The sequence below is a fragment of the Balaenoptera borealis genome (genome assembly GCF_965194805.1).
Source record: "Balaenoptera borealis genome assembly, chromosome: X".
Classification (NCBI taxonomy): Eukaryota; Metazoa; Chordata; class Mammalia; order Artiodactyla; family Balaenopteridae; genus Balaenoptera; species Balaenoptera borealis.
In genome coordinates this window covers 89,067,780-89,086,781 of record NC_138881.1, presented here as the reverse complement: position 1 = coordinate 89,086,781, position 19,002 = coordinate 89,067,780, and the positions used below count along the sequence as shown (strand labels likewise).

The 19,002-nt window shown below is 37.1% G+C and overlaps 1 protein-coding gene across 3 annotated transcripts in view; it reads right to left on the bottom strand.

Moving 5' to 3' along the window:
* The window catches only part of IL1RAPL2 (interleukin 1 receptor accessory protein like 2), a 1,121,335-nt gene that overhangs the window by 823,946 nt on the left and 278,387 nt on the right, over positions 1–19,002 (bottom strand). The window lies entirely within an intron of this gene.

The following is a 19,002-nucleotide window of genomic DNA, read 5'->3' as shown; positions in this document are numbered from 1 at the left end:
ACAGTGATGTGTGTGTGTGCATGCGCGCCTCTAAACCAGGGTTTTTCTTTTTTTTTTTTTCTATTTGGGGAAAATAATCAAGAATCTTTAAACAGAAACTTGCCATTTTTCAACCTTTTCCCAGTCTCTGCCTTGGAACTAGCCAAATATTTTCCCAATTTTGAGATATAGTTGACACATAACATTGTGTAAGTTTAGGGTGTACAATGTGTTGATTTGATTCATTTATAAATTGCAAAATGATTACCATCACAGTATTAGTTACCACATCTCCATCACATTTATAGTAAACAATTCTTTTCTGTGGTGAGAATATTTAAGATCTACTCTATTAGCAACAATCAAGTATATGATACAGTATTATTAGCTCTAATCACCATGCTATACATTAAACCACCAAACTTGTTAATCTTATAACCGGGAGTTTGTGCCCTTTGATCAATATCTACCCATTTCCCTCAGCCCCTAGTAAGCACCACTCTACTATCTGTTTCTCTGCTTGTCCTGTTTAGATTCTACATATAAGAGATATTATAGAGTATAAAATATTTTAAATAGGTTTTAATAATTGACATCAAGAATAAGAAACACATCTTGATTTTAAGTGGAGCAAGAAGAAAGAAAAATCTCTGACTTCCTAAATATGAAATTTCCCTAGCTTGTGGAGGATCCCAAATAAAAACAAATGTATATGATGAAACTATCATGATCATAAACAAATTTTTAAAAGAAAGTTTTCATGAGTTATATCAGTGATTCTCAAAGCATAGTTTATGTACTGGATGAGGATTGAAGCTAACTTAGTTAAGGCAGCTGGTTGTGACTGTTACTTCAAAGTTATGGGATCTGTGATGTGTAGCCAGAAGAGCGCCAACTCCTCAAAGTATAAGAGTGGCTGAACAGGCCCTTCAATATCAAGCCAAATCAAAAGTTGAGGTAGTAGTAGTGTAGTATGATTCAAAAGGGAAATCATTCAGCCAGTTAAAAAAAAACCAAAAAACAAAAAACTAGTATTTCTTGAGTACCAACTTGAGCTGTTACCACTTCACTGTTAATTCAACAAATATCTTTTAAGTTACTATGATGTGCCCTGTACTGTTCTAGGCCTCTCCAGAGGTAAGACGATGAACAAGGGACTTCTCTGGTGGTGCAGTGGTTAAGAATCTGCCTTGCAATGCAGGGGGCCCAGGTTCGATCTCTGGTCAGGACCCCTGACCCACATGCATGCCACAACTAAGGAGCCCATGAGCTGCAACTAAGGTGCCCATGAGCCGCAACTAAGGAGCCCACTGGCCGCAACTAAGACTGGGTACAACCAAAAAAAAAAAAAAAAAGACAGTGAACAAGACAGATATGATCCCTATCTTCATAGAGCTTATATTCCAGAAGGCAAGATAAAAAATAAATAAAATTAAATAAGGAAATAATTCAGTATGTCAGATGGCGATATATGTTAAGTAGAAAAATAAAGCAAGGAAAGACAATGTGTACTTACAGAACGTGACTATATGTGAGGGGGGTGATGCAATTTTGAATAACATAGTCAGCTCAAGTGTCTCTGAGAACCTGATCTTCGAACAAAGGCTTGAAGGAATAAAGATAGCAGAGTGAAGATATCTAGGAGGAAAGATTCCAGATCAAGGGTAGAATAAGCCAGGCTCTATGGGGAAAGGGAGAAAAGTGGAAGATATGGATCTTGTCCTAGAGGAACGCAGTATCTGGTTGAGTAGGAAAAAAAAAAACATATACAACTAAATATTCCCATCGTATCATATGCTTAACGCCTGGTGCTTTTCACATAGTATTAACTGTCCAGTTACTTGTCTATCTTCCCGCAATAGACTGTGAGCATCTTGAGGCAGGAGTCGTGGTTTATCCATTTTTTGTGTCTTCATTGTTAAGCACAGTATCTGACAGAGCAGGTGCTCAATAAACTAATGAGCATGTATCAGTTTAAGAAACAATACTGAAGTGCATAGGGCAGTAGTACCTTTCAAGTTATAAAATTCCTCAGAAGCTCAGAAAATTAAAAAAAAAAAAGTGACAGCTGGAATCATCAAGATAGGCTTCAAGGAGGAAAATGCCCCTCAGATTAGTAATGGGAGTGGGAGTGAATTGAGATGGGAGAAATAATTCTCTCCTTCAGACTCACAAAGTTGGAAAACCTCTTATTTTGTAATAGGCTAGAGAGGTCTCAGAACAGTATTCCATTTCTCAGATGTAACACTGAAGAATTAGTGACTGTGAGATTAAATTCACCATAGAAGATGAACTTTAAGCCTGAAAAATAGAGTCCTCCATAAGTAAGCCCAATAGAATCCAGATTTCCTAAATCCCTTTAGCACAAAAGTTTTTGGTTAGTCACTCCTTCCAGGAACCTGTATCTCCTTATATCGGTTCTGTGAAATCAGTGAGGCTAGAAAAACCTAATGACAAACTTTAATCAAAACTTTAATTCCAAAATTTAAACTGACAGACTCCTGGTTCAGTGACTCTGAGAGGCAGACATTCCTCAGGGCACTAAAACATTAGGAAAGAACCATATCAAGTGCCTTTCTAGTACATTTATCTAGTACATTTATCTTTTTATTTAGTTATTATCTGGTCAGGGAGCACATTTATATTCTGGCCCCTTCTATGCTTAAATATAAAAATTCTTCCTGCCAATTTTGTCGATTTCTATTTACCAGCCATTGAGTTTTCTAGTGTGTTTCTAAATGGAGCTTGAAATTAACATGGCTTTTCCTTTTATTCACTTTCCTCTATCCTGGCAGCATCAATAACCAGTCTGAGAAGTGGACCTGATTTGTGGCTAGAGGATGACTGTTACCATTGGAACTATCCTGCTCTGGCATTCATTGCAAGGTTAGTGAAAATCAGATTACCCTGGTGTGTAAAGAAAAACATGTTCCACACCATTTACCCTGCTCATAACCCTGTGTACATCCTAAGTTTAAGAGAGAGTTTAAAAAAATTAAACATAGTTTAGAGATCTGCACATGGACAAAGTAAAAGATTGGGAAAGAACTTTGTTTTTTTTTGGTTTTTTTTTTTACATCTTTATTGGAGTATAATTGCTTTACAATGGTGTGTTAGTTTCTGCTTTATAACAAAGTGAATCAGTTATACCTATACATATGTCCCCATATCTATTCCCTCTTGCGTCTCCCTCCCTCCCACTCTCCCTATCCCACCCCTTTAGGTGGCCACAAATCACCGAGCTGATCTCCCTGTGCTATGCTGCTGCTTCCCACTAGCTATCTATTTTACGTTTGGTAGTGTATATATGTCCAAGCCACTCCCTCACTTTGTCCCAGCTTACCCTTCCCCCTCCTCGTATCCTCAAGTCCATTCTCTAGTAGGTCTGCATCTTTATTCCCATCTTGCCCCTAGGTTCTTCATGACCTTTTCTTTTTTTAGATTCCATATATATGTGTTACCATACGGTATTTGTTTTTCTCTTTCTGACTTACTTCACTCTGAATGACAGTCTCTAGGTCCATCCACCTCACTACAAATAACTCAGTTTCATTCCTTTTTATGGCTGAGTAATATTCCATTGTATATATGTGCCACATCTTCTTTATCCATTCATCTGTTGATGGACACTTAGGTTGCTTCCATGTCCTGGCTATCGTAAATAGAGCTGCAATGAACATTTTGGTACATGACTCTTTTTGAATTATGGTTTTCCCAGGGTATATGCCCAGTAGTGGGATTGCTGGGTTGTACGGTAGTTCTATTTTTAGTTTTTTAAGGAACCTCCATACTGTTCTCCATAGTGGCTGTATCAATTTACATTCCCACCAACAGTGCAAGAGGGTTCCCTTTTCTCCACACCCTCTCCAGCATTTATTGTTTCTAGATTTTTTGATGATGGCCATTCTGACCAGTGTGAGATGATACCTCATCGTAGTTTTGATTTGCATTTCTTTAATGACTAGTGATGTTGAGCATTCTTTCATGTGTTTGTTGGCAATCTGTATATCTTCTTTGGAGAAATGTCCGTTTAGGTCTCTGCCCATTTTTGGACTGGGTTGTTTGTTTTTTTGATATTGAGCTGCATGAGTTGCTTGTAAATTTTGGAGATTAATCCTTTGTCAGTTGCTTCATTTGCAAATATTTTCTCCCATTCTGAGGGTTGTCTTTTGGTCTTGTTTATGGTTTCCTTTGCTGTGCAAAAGCTTTTAAGTTTCATTAGGTCCTATTTGTTTATTTTTGTTTTTATTTCCATTTCTGTAGGAGGTGGGTCAAAAAGGTTCTTGCTGTGATTTATGTCATAGAGTGTTCTGCCTATGTTTTCCTCTAAGAGTTTGATGGTGTGTGGCCTTACATTTAGGTCTTTAATCCATTTTGAGTTGATTTTTGTGTATGGTGTTAGGGAGTGTTCTAATTTCATTCTTTTACATGTAGCTGTCCAGTTTTCCCAGCACCACTTATTGAAGAGGCTGTCTTTCTCCACTGTATATTCTTGCCTCCTTTATCAAAGATAAGGTGACCATATGTGCATGGGATTATCTCTGGGCTTTCTATCCTGTTCCATTGATCTCTATTTCTGTTTCTGTGCCAGTACCATACTGTCTTGATTACTATAGCTTTGCGGTATAGTCTGAAGTCAGGGAGCCTGGTTCCTCCAGCTCCGTTTTTCTTTCTCAAGATTGCTTTGGTTATTCGGGGTCTTTTGTGTTTCCATACAAATTGTGAAATTTTTTGCTCTAGTTCTGTGAAAAATGCCAGTGGTAGTTTGATAGGGATTGCATTGACTCTGTAGATTGCTTTGGGTAGTATAGTCATTTTCACAATGTTGATTCTTCCAATCCAAGAACATGGTATATCTCTCCATCTGTCTGTATCATCTTTAATTTCTTTCATCAGTGTCTTATAATTTTCTGCATACAGGTCTTTTGTCTCCTTAGGTAGGTTTATTCATAGATATTTTACTCTTTTTGTTGCAGTAGTAAATGGGAGTGTTTTCTTAATTTGGGAAACAACTTTGAACTGGAAGTGGAATTGAGGGAATGACATTTATGTATATATATTTGGATGTAGCTAATTTGAAAGTAGTGATAATAATCCTTATCATATTATTAAAGAGGTTTTAAGAGTACCTAAAATTACAGGGAGAAACTACTTAACATATGATTTTCAAGCCTCCTTATACATACCAGGATGACTCACTTGTCAATATCAAAAAAAAAAAATATATATATATATATTTTTTTCTATTTGTGAAATCAAGTTTTATAACCTTTGTTTGAAATATTCACTGCCTCTTCCTACAGGAATATTATACACCTTTTACCCTATTGTCTTCTGTCCTAGACATATGACTTGCTTTGACCAATGTAACATGAGTGGAAGTGATGTGTACTGATTCCTAGAACTTTTAAAAGCAATCGAGTGATCTAACACCTTGCTCTTTTCCCTCAAATTAAAATGCCAGTGTCCTGGATGGGGATGGTTCTTGAGCCTAGATCCCAGAGTGAAGAGAAAATGTAGCAGAGCTGCAGTCAACTTGCAGAAAACTCCTGAGTGATAAATGAATCTTTCTTTTTGTAAGCCACTGAGATTTGGGGGTTGTTTACTACCACAGCATAACTTAACTGAAGCTAACAACTGTAACTTCCATGAGGCAAAATAGTATATATGCTTGAATTTAATGGGACTTTGTTAAAAACCCATATATTTATGTATATAAGTGTCTCTACACACACACACATTTTAAATTTTCTTACTTGTAAGTCCCATTTATATTGCTCTACTATCTCTCGTTGCTTGGATATAAATTCACCTATATGTTGGTTCTGTGGTATATCTTTTTTGGTGTTAAAGTTTCTAATATGTTTTATAATTTTTATTTTTGAGCTCAAGTTCCATGGAAATGTGAGCATATTTTCTGCATAAGACACAAACAGACCACGGGTTGTGATGGCCTCCTCTTTCATGATTTCATAGATGCTTCTGCCTAAGTACTAAAAGATTCACCATTTCCAAACCAGTTTTTAAATCTATTTATTAGCTCTAGGTCTTTAAAACTCAAGGATAAGGTTCTAGTTTCTCCCATATGACCTGAAGCTTAGGGTAATTAGTGAATTATCCTACGCCAGCCAGCAGAGATTTTCTGATAGCTCTTCATAAATGATACAGTGCTTTTTTGGCTCTGGGAAGCATGTACAAAAATGAATTCCTGTTCCTTTCCCTTTAAAAAGCTTGTGATCTTGATAATAGGCCAGAGGCAGATTTACCACATAGCTAACGAAGCTTAGGTCTCAAGGCCTCACTTGTATGGGCTCCTTCCATGGTCCAAGGAATAGCCCTAGAAATGTGTCCACAGGATCATGAATTTTGGTGAAATTGGAAAGATAATTTTTAAGGAGAGCTTTTGAAATTGTATACATTTTCAGGTCCCAGAAAACTTGAAATTACTCATGCTACCAACCTGTGAAGCATTTAATTCCCAGCCCCTAAGATAAGGTACGTTTAGAGCCCAGGTCCTTCACAATCTGTGCAGCTTCAACAATCACTTCCCCATTTAGCTGTGGTTTCTTCCTCATTTCCAACATCTATAGACACCCCCCCTTTTTTTCTTTCAGGTTTGGCTATAATCCGTTTTAAAATATATTTTATCTAGCACTTTGTTTGTTTGTAGTAGTAGAGTATTTCCTTTCTGCTCAGTCCACCATCTTGGTCAGAATTTATTCATGACACTAAATTATACAGGATTTCTCAACAGCAGATACAACTTAAAAATGGTCTGAATGCCCACCATGAGTTCTTTTGGAGGCCAGGCATGTGGAGAATACAATGTAAGACAAAGCCATGATTTCTGCCCTTAAAGAACTTATAATTTAATTGAGACTATAAGTTTAACTCCCACAAAAGAGTTTAAAATAATTTCATTAAAGTGAACAAAAGTGTTCCTTCAAGATGGTAATTGCCATAAAAGTCAAGAAGTTCTGATGTATAATGGGGATTAACTAGAAGAGAAGGAATCATTCACACCAATATTTTGTTAACATCTCAGATGTCTCAGTTTGCATTCAATCACCTTTGTGTGTCCTATCTGGAATCCTTCCAAGACCTTCCTGTCCCTTTTACACAGGGGAGTTTAGAATTAGGTACAGTAGACTAGTAAAAAGTATAAAATTTTTTCAGGAAAAAACCCCAGAATGACTATAATCACTGAGGATTTTAAAATAATGGAAAATGTTATTTAGAGCCAAATCACCCACGGTAAGGATAAAAAATGATGTCAGAGTTGGAGAGGATCCTAAAGGTCAACAAGACAATCTCTTTGTTTTACAGATGAAGAAATTAAGGACAAAAGAAACTAAATGGCAGTACGTGGTTCTATATTTCTACTTTTGTGTCCCAGACTTGTATTATAATGTGACAGCAGAAAAATATATCATTTGGAAAAATGGAAGAGACTACGTGCAGGTTTCCTTCTACATTTTAAAACAGTTATAAAGGCAACTTCCTTACAAAGGAAAAAATTAGTAGAAAACTTGAGTATAAAATATTTCTAAACAAACCGACTTTTTGAGTAAACAGTCTGATTTAGTGAGATTTATATGAATAGGGACACACTTATCCAGAGGATTTTTACATACTCTGAAACTTTTTCAAATCATACTTGTTTCCAGTTTGAGTTTCCCCCATATGTTTATCTTTTTGGAGGATCTGAAAATGCTGTCCAGAGTCTCAGGAGAAAGTCCACAAAGGGTCTGGTTACACAGTTGGGGTGATTTCACAGTTAGAGTATTTTCACAGAGAACTCAGGACCTTGGTGTCATTTATATAGAGAGAAAGGAAGTGCTCCATAAGGCATACGAATGCCTTCCATACTTACAATTGACAATTTGGAAATGACACGAAACAAAATAAAAAAGACTTAAGTTTTCCTGAAGACAATTTTCTCTCTTAGGAGGAGAGAATAGAACAGTTCCAGGAGAGCCAATAAAACAAGGCATTCTGAGAAAAATCACAGAGAAAGGAAAAAGAATGCCATCCTGACAATTTCCCTTAATAGTGTAACAGACAGTTACAATGATTGCAGTATATGGTGGGGAGATGTGTAGGACGGCAAGTAAAGGGAGGTAAGAGTTAAGAGCACGGACTTTAGAGTCAGCCAAAACAAGGAGTGAATCCCAGTTGCCCAATTTATGATGTGGCCTTGAGCCAGTTACTTAACTTCTCTGATTCTCAGCTGCCTCATCTGTAAATTTACAGTCTCTCGTTTGTAATAATCCAGATAAGGCGCTTAATATAGCAGCTGGCACATAACAGGCACTCAATACATGCTAGTCATTATTGTTATTCACAGTTAAATGTAACTATAAGAACACATTCCAATGCCATATACTGATCCCACCACCATGTGACAGTCATGAGTAATCACAAATCTATTATATTTTTTAATAAAGTAAGCTTACTTAGTATTCCCCTCATGGAGTTGTTGTGAGGATAAAATGAGATAATGCATATAAAGTGCTTAGCACAGCACCTACCACATTGTAAGCACTCAAGAAGTAGCCACTGTTCTTACTCACAGAGCTGACTGCTGGCTCCAGACTCATTTGATCTATACCCTTATTCAGGGAAGTGATTGTAAAATGGCTGCAAGGGCAATATATTACTGTTGTGATAATGGAAACAGCAACACCCCAGGGATATGTGTTACCATGGGGTCTCTGTGGGATGCATATAAGAAACAGACACTCTAATAATCCCATCCAAACAGAGATAAATTTTTTAAAAATAGGAGTCATTCTACATCCAGTGAAATAGATGTTTTTCCAACTATTACCAGAAATGTGCCACAGGGTAGGAGTGATGGAATAGATCTTAAAGAAGAAATGACATTGGAAGGGTGGGAACTAAACCTCACCAATACAACTTTCTTCCTATTTTCTATCTTTGAACGTCTGCATCTGACTGATATTCCTGCAGATTTATAGATAAAGTTTGGCTCTAGCTCCTTCTGGATGAAACTGGTCACTAATTCAACTCAATAATACAGTTTGGTTAGAACTCTCCCAAGAGTAGGAAAGACCAAAAAAAAAAAATTTATAGGGAATCATGAAGTGTCACATGAATTTTAGGGAAAAATTATTTTAAAAGGAAGAGACTTTTACTAAAAATGTATTTACAGTAGCTTCTCAGAGCCTTGAGTGAATGACACTAAAGATATACAAGATACTCCCCCACAAACAAATAAACCAACAACTTGCATTAAAAGAACTTTAATAAATAACTGGCCAGAAAGTTATACCGGGGTCCAAGAAAAGTTGATATTTTTCTTGAAGCCCACAGAGAAAACACAAGGTAGGATATTTGATATTAAAAGAAATGAATGAATATTTGATGGTAAACATATGTTCAGAAAGAGAGAAAAGATCATTCAAGGCATCTTCAGACATCAAAGTTAATACAGAAGGGTAAGGAAATATGTCTGAACCTAGTGAGTTTGCTCTCCTGTGTGAGAAAGAATGGCATAACAATTTGATTGGAGACTTTTTAAGGGAATGAATATATATAGTATTCAGAGCTGTGCAAGGCTGACTCATGTATTTGGCCAAAAAAATTGATTTGAGTAAAAGTTAATTAGCAGTGTAATTTACAGATGACTACAATCCCTTCCCTTTGCAAAAATTAATTGGAAAGGTATAGCTTCACAGGAGATCTTGGGCTGTGCAAATTTATGCTGCCACAGAAGCAGCACTTATGTTTTTGAAGGGATCAAATATATGACAATTATATATACACATGATGATGTCACAATGTCAGATGTCCCAGTGGGGACAAATCATCAAGTTCTTTCCTGCAGTCAATTGCTGTTGTAAATATCTCTGGTACTAGATTTCAAACAAAATGAAAAGGAAGGAGCGGGACCATTGTTTTTTTTCCCCAGTTCTCTTTAGAGCAGACAGGTAATTTAATACTCTAAGGGAGGGAAAGTATCCCTAAACGATAATCTACCTCTTCAGAAGAGTATCTCTCAAAATACATGTCCACATAGAGAATTTCAGAGCTTTGCATGAGAGAGCAGTCTAATACCCTGCTACTGGTATGTCTAGAATATCTTCTCCTCAATCTCACAATGTAGCCAAAGTTTATACTCTTACAACTGGATTATTCTACTTGAATCCAGGAGAAGACAGGAGTAACTTAATGTAATGAATATACTCATAGACTCATTCAAAAGCACTTTCTAACCAGGTCTACTGGAAGTAGCCTCCTGATGGGTCTCCCTACCTCTGGGCTTGTCTACCTTCCATCCATTTTTTACACTGCAGCAGAGTGATTTTCCATCAGTGACTCCCTAGTACCTTTAAGGACAAAGTCTGATTTTTTTTTTAGTAGATGTTTATTGGAGTATAATTGCTTCATAATACTGTGTTAGTTTCTGTTGTACAACAAAGTGAAATCAGCCATATGCATGCATATATCGCCATATGTGGCATAAATGGCCCTCCATTAGAGGCTCCAGCTTAACTTCCAGATTAATCTCTTTACATTTCTCTCTACAAATGTTATAATTCTCCCTCCTAAATATATTTCAAATCTATGCCCATGAATTGGTCCACATATGCATTGCAGTCACTCTGGGCCTTTATTACTTTTTAGCTAGATTGGTAAAATAACCTCCTAACTGGTCTTCCTTCCTCCAGTCTCTACCCCCTCCAATCCACGAGTCAGACTATGAAGAGTGCACCTAAAATGCCAATCTGATTATCTACCTCCCCTGGTTAAAAGCCACCCAGAGCAATCTCTTTCTTACAGAGCAGAGGCCAAATCCTTCTTAGCTTGGTTAACAGGGTCCCTCTCATATAACACGTGGACATCATCAACCTCTCTAGTCTCATTGTCTCACAATCCACATACCCATGCTCCAGCCATGCTGATTGTTATACTCGCCAGCATCCAGCATAGTTCCTGTATATATGACACAAGTTTTAAACAAACACAAAGGAGTATAAGAAGCAGTCATTATTGCTTGTGAATAACTTAAACAGCCAAAATTTGGGGAAATAGAAGAGGCAATTAGATGCTACTTGCTCTGCTTTGTTCCTTACACATACACATTCCTCATGTCTACCTCCCTGTGGTACAGTTTTTAGTTCCCCAACTCAAAATGGCATTTTTATTTGGGTTTTTGTTTGCATAGTGATACAGTTTTGAAAGCATATATAAAGGCTGTAAGTTGGATTGGTCATATTACTGGTTTCTAGAATCTTCTTGAGTAGTGGTTGCAAAGTTTACACAGGGTGAGGAACCTTTACTACACTATACCAGATAGCCTCAACCCACTATCCAAGAACATGGCCATGTTCAGTAAACACACACTCATTTTTGCCCCAAATTTTAAAATTATCTTCCATTAGCTCAATTAAAATACACTTACAGGCATTTAAACCCTAGTAATGTTTGCTCTGAGTCCAAACAAACAAGATAAACTCCCAACTATGTATAAATTGATTATATTAGCTTTTATTTTCTTCTAAAACCACAAAACCAGGTTCTCTAGGCTGAAAGGTCTCCTGTATCACTTAATATAGGGGGTCGGCAAACTTCTACCACAAACAACCAACGAGTAAATATTTTAGGCTTTTGTGGGTCATAAGGTCATAACTATCTAGCTCTGCCATTATAATGCAAAAGAAGCCCTAGAAATATGTAAATGAAGAACATAGCTATGTTCCAATAAAACTCTATTTACAAACAGAGGCTGCTACAGATTGAAGGTCAGTTTCCTCTCAAAATTCATATGTTGAAATCAGTTCCCCCAAGTGATGGTATTTGGAGGTGGGACCTTTGGGAGGTGTTAAGTCATGAGGGTGGAGCCTTCATGATTGGGATTTATAAGGGCATTCTCTTATAAAAAAAAAAAAAAAAAAAAAAAAACAGGTCCCAGAGAACTCCCTTCCCCCTTAGAGATGTGAAGCCAAAGAAAAAGATTGTCATTTATGAACCAGAAAGGGGACTCTCACCAGACATTGATTCTGCCAGTGCCTGATCTTGGACTTCTCAGCCTCCAGAATTGTGACAACTAAATTTCTGTTGTTTATGAGCAACGTGATTTACAATATTCTGTTATAGAAGCTTGAACGAACTAAGATAGAGGTGGTATGATAAATGTGGTTTCTGGGCCACAGTTTGCTGACCTCAAACTATTTTGACTGTGATTCACATTAAGACATTTTACTCCCGGTCCAGTATATATTTACATACACGTATATAAAACAACATTTAGCAAAGACAAAATTATCCTTACTATGTGCAATGTACCCCAATATCTTCCATCTGCTTCCATTTTATTTCTTTAAAATGCTGATTTTAACCTACCAAATTGATTCTAAAACCCACTGATGAGTTGTGACTCACAAACTTACAAAACATGTTCCCATGGATTTCACTGTCTTATTCATTGTCTGAGTCACATCAGAAGTAACTTTAAGTAACTAGCATTCGAATACTCATTCTTTCATTCATTCATCAGTTCAATGCACATTTATTAAACAGACACTGTGTGTCACATGGAAAACACCATTACAACTAATATACTAATTGTGTGGTCTGTAGAAGGAAGGCTACTGCCAATACAGGTTCTGAATCCAACTGAGTGAAGATTCCAGAGGTACTCTGAGTAAGTACTCAAATATGCCACTTTGAATGTTCTGGCTTTGCATCTTTTCCCAACTTAAAGCAGTTTCTCTGCCACTTTCTTCCTGCATTGCTATCTCAGGATATGTTCCAGAAACATAGTGAATCCTCTTGAAGTTTCAAGAACTCAAGAGCAAAGAATGCGAGACTTAATAAGTGTTTCTGAATGAGGACTATCTTTAGCCTGAGCGACTCTCTTTATCTCTGTTTGGCCTCTGAAGTTAATTGATCAATCTATAAAATTGAAAGGAAAAGGAAAGCACACTGTGGGGATCCAAAGGCTCTTTATAACACAGCCTAGAGGCTAAGTGAATGCCAGGTAGCAGGGCAATATCCAGGACTCAAGGAAGGTACTTGGTTGTTTGGTTTACATCCCCTCTGCGTTCTGACAAGAGTTCTTAATGACAGCTCCACATCAAGCTTCTCCCAAGTACGGGAGCCTTTAGGGGCCCAAAAGCTAAAGAAAGTCATATACTATTCCAGAAAGATGGCTTCCATGTTAAGACAAGTCTTGCCACCCAGAGTGAGAAAATGGCTGAAAAAAATGATCATTTTACATTTCAGAGTTTGAATTGAAGTGGTCAATGTTATTCAACTCAAAATATGAACTGTACTCTTTCTTGACAGAGGAGTTAAACTGAGGGACCAAAGATGCCCATAAAATAGTATTAAACTAACCATTTTAATAATAAATGTGGTGACAGAAGCTAAGTCTTAGTTCTAGAAATCAGTTCCTGATTAGCTGGGCCAAGTGGCAAAGGGAAACTATTCTTCACAGCTTAGATGGATACTTTGGGAATTAGCAACTATTCCATGAGCTTCTGACCACAGCCAAGCTGTTTGAGACAGTGAAACAGTTTCACAGAGCATAGGGTCACTGTTGTCTGAGAAGAATCACTGCATTCACCCTGGTTCTTAATTTAATCCCAAGATTTATCTCTATAATCTGTCACTGGAAGCTTTTGAGGAGGAGAGAAATGAAAAAGATATTTGGAGTTGCAAATTTCTAATTTATCATCTCATTTGAAAAGGCCTACCTTGGGTAGCAGAAATATTGATAAACAATGCAATTTGTTACCCCTCAGGATACTGTAATAAATCTAAACAACTATCCCCCTTTCTATCATGTCCCAAAAGAAGTTTTTACAGAAACTCATGGGTGGTTAAATGATCCACATTTCTCAACTGGGTGGAATAGAAGATTTGGTCTCTTTTGCCTTCTTTTCTACCTAGACCAGTGGGCGGCAGTGATCTGAGCAAGTGTACTCTGCTTCACAGATTAAAATTACCCTTGACTGGGTTGTTCCAAGTTCCAGCCTGGGGCACAGAGAATTAATAAGCCTATTTGATTCTCACACTCAAGGACATTCTCCAGCCACCTTGCCTTTATAGTGTTATAGGTGTTATTTCTATCTCCATCTCCCAGTTTTGTGTTTTATTTCTCAATTGGTTTAGAATGCAAGCAGGGAAAAGGTGTGCTATGGGATTTATTAGCCCCCATAAAGACTCCCAGCATTTTCTTAACTGGTTGTCCTGTTTCTAGTCATAGTGTCCTCCAATCCTCCCTCCACAGTCCTTCAAGAATAATCTTCCTAACACACATCTGACCTTGTCACTACCTTGCTCAAAATATTAAGTTGGCTTCACTGATTTCTCTTACACTTAATAGAGCAAAGTAAATGGGAATCATGTTATTATTATAAAAATGAAGTCAAATGTATTTTTGCTTATTTTAAAAAATAAATTATGAATAAAGTTTACAACTTTATTCCTAGTAACTGTATTAGCTTTCTAGACTGCCATAACAAAGTAACGCAGACTAGGTAGCTTGAACAACAGAAATTTATTTTCTAACATCTCTGGAGGATAGAAGTTCCAGATCAAGGTTTGGGCAAGACTGGTTTCTGCTAAGGGCCTCTCTCCTTGGCTTTTAGATGGCAGTCTTCCTCCTGTGTCTTCACTTGGTCTTCCCTCTCTGGCTGTCTGTGTCCCAATCTCCTCTTTTCATAATGACAGATTGGATTAGGACCTCACCCTAATTGTTTCATTTTACCTTAATTACTTCTTTAAAGGACCTGTTCCAATTCAGTCACAATCTTAGGTACTGAGGGTTAGAAATTCAACATATGAATTTGGGGGGAGACATGATTTAGCTCACAACAATAACCAACAAGTTGTTCAATACAAGCAGGTCACAAATTGCTGTTCACCAATGCGCCTTGAGATACAGTACAGGTCTTTAATATAACATAAAAGGGCTACCGTGCTCAAGTCTATGTCAGCCTTTCCAGCAACATTGTTCACTTCTTCTTCTTACACTAAATTTCAGTCTCAAACTACATTCAAGTTGTACCTTGCTGTTTCATGCTGCAGAGCATTTATGTAGGCTGTTCTATGCCTGGAACGCCTTCCCTCCCTTTGTCTAACAAACTCTTATTTATCCTTTAGACCCAACTCAAACTTCATCTCTTTTCTGGCTACACTTTTCCCTGTACCTATGTTTGACAGAACCTACCACACTCTTATTTTTTAGTATGTCTGTCTCTTCTGCGATATAGAGAGCTCCTTGAGGGCACTGACTGCATTTTATTTGCATTTATGTCCCCAGTCCTCCCAGGTGCCTGGCACATAGTGGACAGTCAATAAATATTTGTTAATAAGCAGACAAATAATTTAGTTATTAAAGAAAAAATTAGACTTGTTCAGGGGTCACTCTTAGCCTTATGAAACTGAATGATATAAAGGACAACCAAAATGATTTTCCATGAAGCATTTTTGGAATCTTTGTCAGTTAAAATACTAACAAGACAAACCACTGATCTGACCTGTAATAGCATTTTGTCAAGGGAGGGGATTTTAGCATTTCTTTCTAAACCTTCTAGGTGTTTGAAGAATCCACGTAATACAGTTAAGAGTAAGGCCCTGGCAATAAAGGTGGAAAATACTAGGCAGAAGTCTAGGTCAAGGTTTGTCAGTATGAGATGATATGTACCAAGGCCAAAGTCCAAAGAGAGGGAAAGAAAAGGAGGAAATGAGACAGCTAGAGTCAAGATCTAGGAAGACCATCTGGGGGTCTTAAGTTCTTGACTGCAGTTGGCAGTAGTCTCACATCATTCTTATCCTGGATTCCAATTTAACTAATTTCCTCCCACTTGGCCAACCTGGCCTCTCCTGAGATAGTTTTTATTTTCCAGTCATATATCGTTTTTCTAGATGCTCCATGAGGCAAGGGTGATGTTTTATACATCTTTGGTGTGTCATATATCACATAGAGTTCCAATTCAGATGAGCAAGGGGAATAGCTGTTGATTAATTATGTTTGAAATTCAGAAGGAACATCATATGGCATGCAAGGACAAAGGTAGATACAAAGAAACAGAGGGAAAAAATAGAAAAAACAAATCAACTGTGCAAGTGAAAATAACAATGGTGGCATTTTCCCCACCATATCTACTTTACCCTGAGATACAGCCAGGGGGTAGAAAGAGTTTTTTCACCATGAGCTATTTCTTTATATTCATTACAGAATTACAGGGCAAGGACTGCCTGTCTCCAGCCTCCATCTCTGATAAATGAGTCAGCTCCATTGGCTATAGTTAGTGACAGTCCTTGGTTTTGACAGCTTGACTTAATTAATCTATTTAATTTATTGATCAAGCAGACAGCAAAAGAACATTCTCCATTAAATGGGTTTTTATCATCTGGAGTTATAGAGCTAAATGTCTTTTTAAAATCTGAAATTTAGTTAGCACATGACATGCTGTCTGTCTTACAAACTACTTGCAAAGAGGAAAATGCAAAGATTAGAAATGGCTCTGTGGCTTTAAGTAATGACCAAGAGGTCAGACTGTAAAATTGAACTCTATTCTGCCTGTCGACTTCACTGAAACTGCAACGCAAAGCAATATTGCCTCCAAGTAGTTTTAGGCTGATGTCTGAAGTTACAGTCATTAAACTATATTACATATGTTGTTCAGAGCAGGCAGGTGATAGGCTGTGATTTTCTGAGGCCCATTATGTTCATTATAGAGAAGGCGGTTACCTTACACCAGTTAGAATAAATCCCCGTCCTATCCAGATCCAATAACTTATTGTTTCCCCAAATTACAGCTCCATGGCCAACTCCCTAATACCAGTCTGTGATAATCACAGCACCCATCATTAATTGGGATTCAGGAACTGCATTAGGCACTTTAACATGTTTTTCCTTTGCATCAATACATCCTTTCCTTTCCTTTCCTATACATCAATACTGTCAGGAAAATTTCATTGTATAAGCACTTCTTACAGCTGAGGAGACTGAGGCTTAGAGACATTAACAGATAGGGCTGGAGTTTGAACCCAGGTCTGTGTGATTCCAAAGCCTGTGCTCTTTTCACTATACCTTGCTGGCCCACTCTGACCTTGCTTCAGCACATAATTTAGCACTTGATTAGAGGTGTCTTTGTGTCACTTTCAGGTTGTTTCATGTCTCTTTCAGCAAACTAGAAGCCTTTACTTTATCCTCTCCCTTTACTCTTGGCCTTCACACATCCAGAAGATTCATAGGTAAATAAATGCCCACAAGTAAAGGCACCCATAGATATCTCAGTAGAACAGCTAGAAACAGTGAACTCTTTAAGGCTGACACAGCATTCAATATGGAGGGAAAAACATATTAGCAATAGAGCACACACCCTAGTAGCCTCATTAGAAATAAATTTAAAAGCCATTTGAACAAAACCTCAATGGGAGAAGAGCTGAATAGGATAGGTCAATCAAGCCATTATCTGTATAAATTTAGTACCATATTACTGTTTCAGAGTCTCAGCAATGTGGGAAAGAGATTAATCTCTGGTCTTCCTTACAATCCCATTTTTATTTATTTCTAGCCAGCTGTCTAGCTAAAGAATGACTCTTCCAATTCAAAGGCTAAATGAAAGGTCATTGGCTCTTGACAATATTTTCAGATCCTTTGGGGAAACACTTGGCTTTTGCTCATCTCTATATGTAATACCACTTCATTCATATTATTCTGATTTGTGCATTTTCTTTTAAACTGTTCTCTATAAAATGCAATAGTCCTTTATTTTAGACCAGACACATGCTTCACACTTAACCTAAACCAAACAGATGAGTGAAGGTGGAGTGCATGGTGGTTTAAATTTTTTTTTAAGTTTACATTTCTCTTGATCTATGAATTCTTTGGAAGAGGTAAGAGCTCCTAAAAGCTTTAGGCAAATGAATTTGAGTTTTATTCTCTTTTAATTACTAGTTTTAATGAAATACAGAAGTTGGGTTTTGTTTTGAAACAAATTTGTTCACAAGTTTACTTGTTTGTGTTTAACTTTGCCTTGGTTTATGGCTCACCAAAAAAAATTAGCAATTGGTCTAAATTAGGAAAATGGTGAAGTTCATGCCAATAGGAGCTCTGCAGTTGAGGTCAAGTCCCTCTGCCAAAAATTCTGTAAAGCCTGTGCTGTAGGTAACTTCCCAAATGCTTAATTAATATGAATTACAATCATTTAAAAATTTCTTCTGAGCATCTACCATGTACAAAACTCATTGCTAGACATTAGGGATACCAAGTAAATATAGTCTCTACCCTCAAGGAACAAAGGAATCCCAAATCTTGGGCACTGCATTATTTAGCAATTAAATCTAGGAGCATTTTGATTTATATTTTCATCATGGTACCAACACATGCCTTTATTATCATTATTAATAACTTTATTAAAGTCCAAATTCATCCTTCAACCTTAGGATCTGAGTGATGAAAGACTATGTGTACTGGGTGAACAAAAAACTTTTAGAATATTGCCTCCTGCAATATAAAGGTGAGAGAACTCTAAATACAATGCCCCTGAGTTTCCTCTAAAACTACAGGATTCTAAAAATTAGCTAAAAGAATGAATATTTGATTACAGGCATACCTTGGAAATACTGTGTGTTCAGTTCTAGACCACCGAATAAAGTGAATATTGCAAAAAAGCATGTCACACAAATTGTTTGGTTTCCCAGGGCATATAAAGTTATGTTTACCCTATACTATAATCTGTTAATTGTAAATACCATTATGTCTAAGAAAACAATGCATATACCTTAATTTAAAAATAATGCTGTTGGAAAAATGGCACAAATAAGCTTGCTTGACCCAGGGTTGCCACAAACCTTCAATCTGTAGAAAATGCATTACCTGTGAAGTGCAATAAAGCAAAGCACAATAAAACAAGGTATGCCTGTATGTGTAGCTGTATGATTGCTACCAGCAGCAGGTACTATAGGGACAAGAACATAAATTCAGGGTGAAGAAAGCAATGACATTCCATATGGCAGCCCTGATTAACCCGAAGAGTG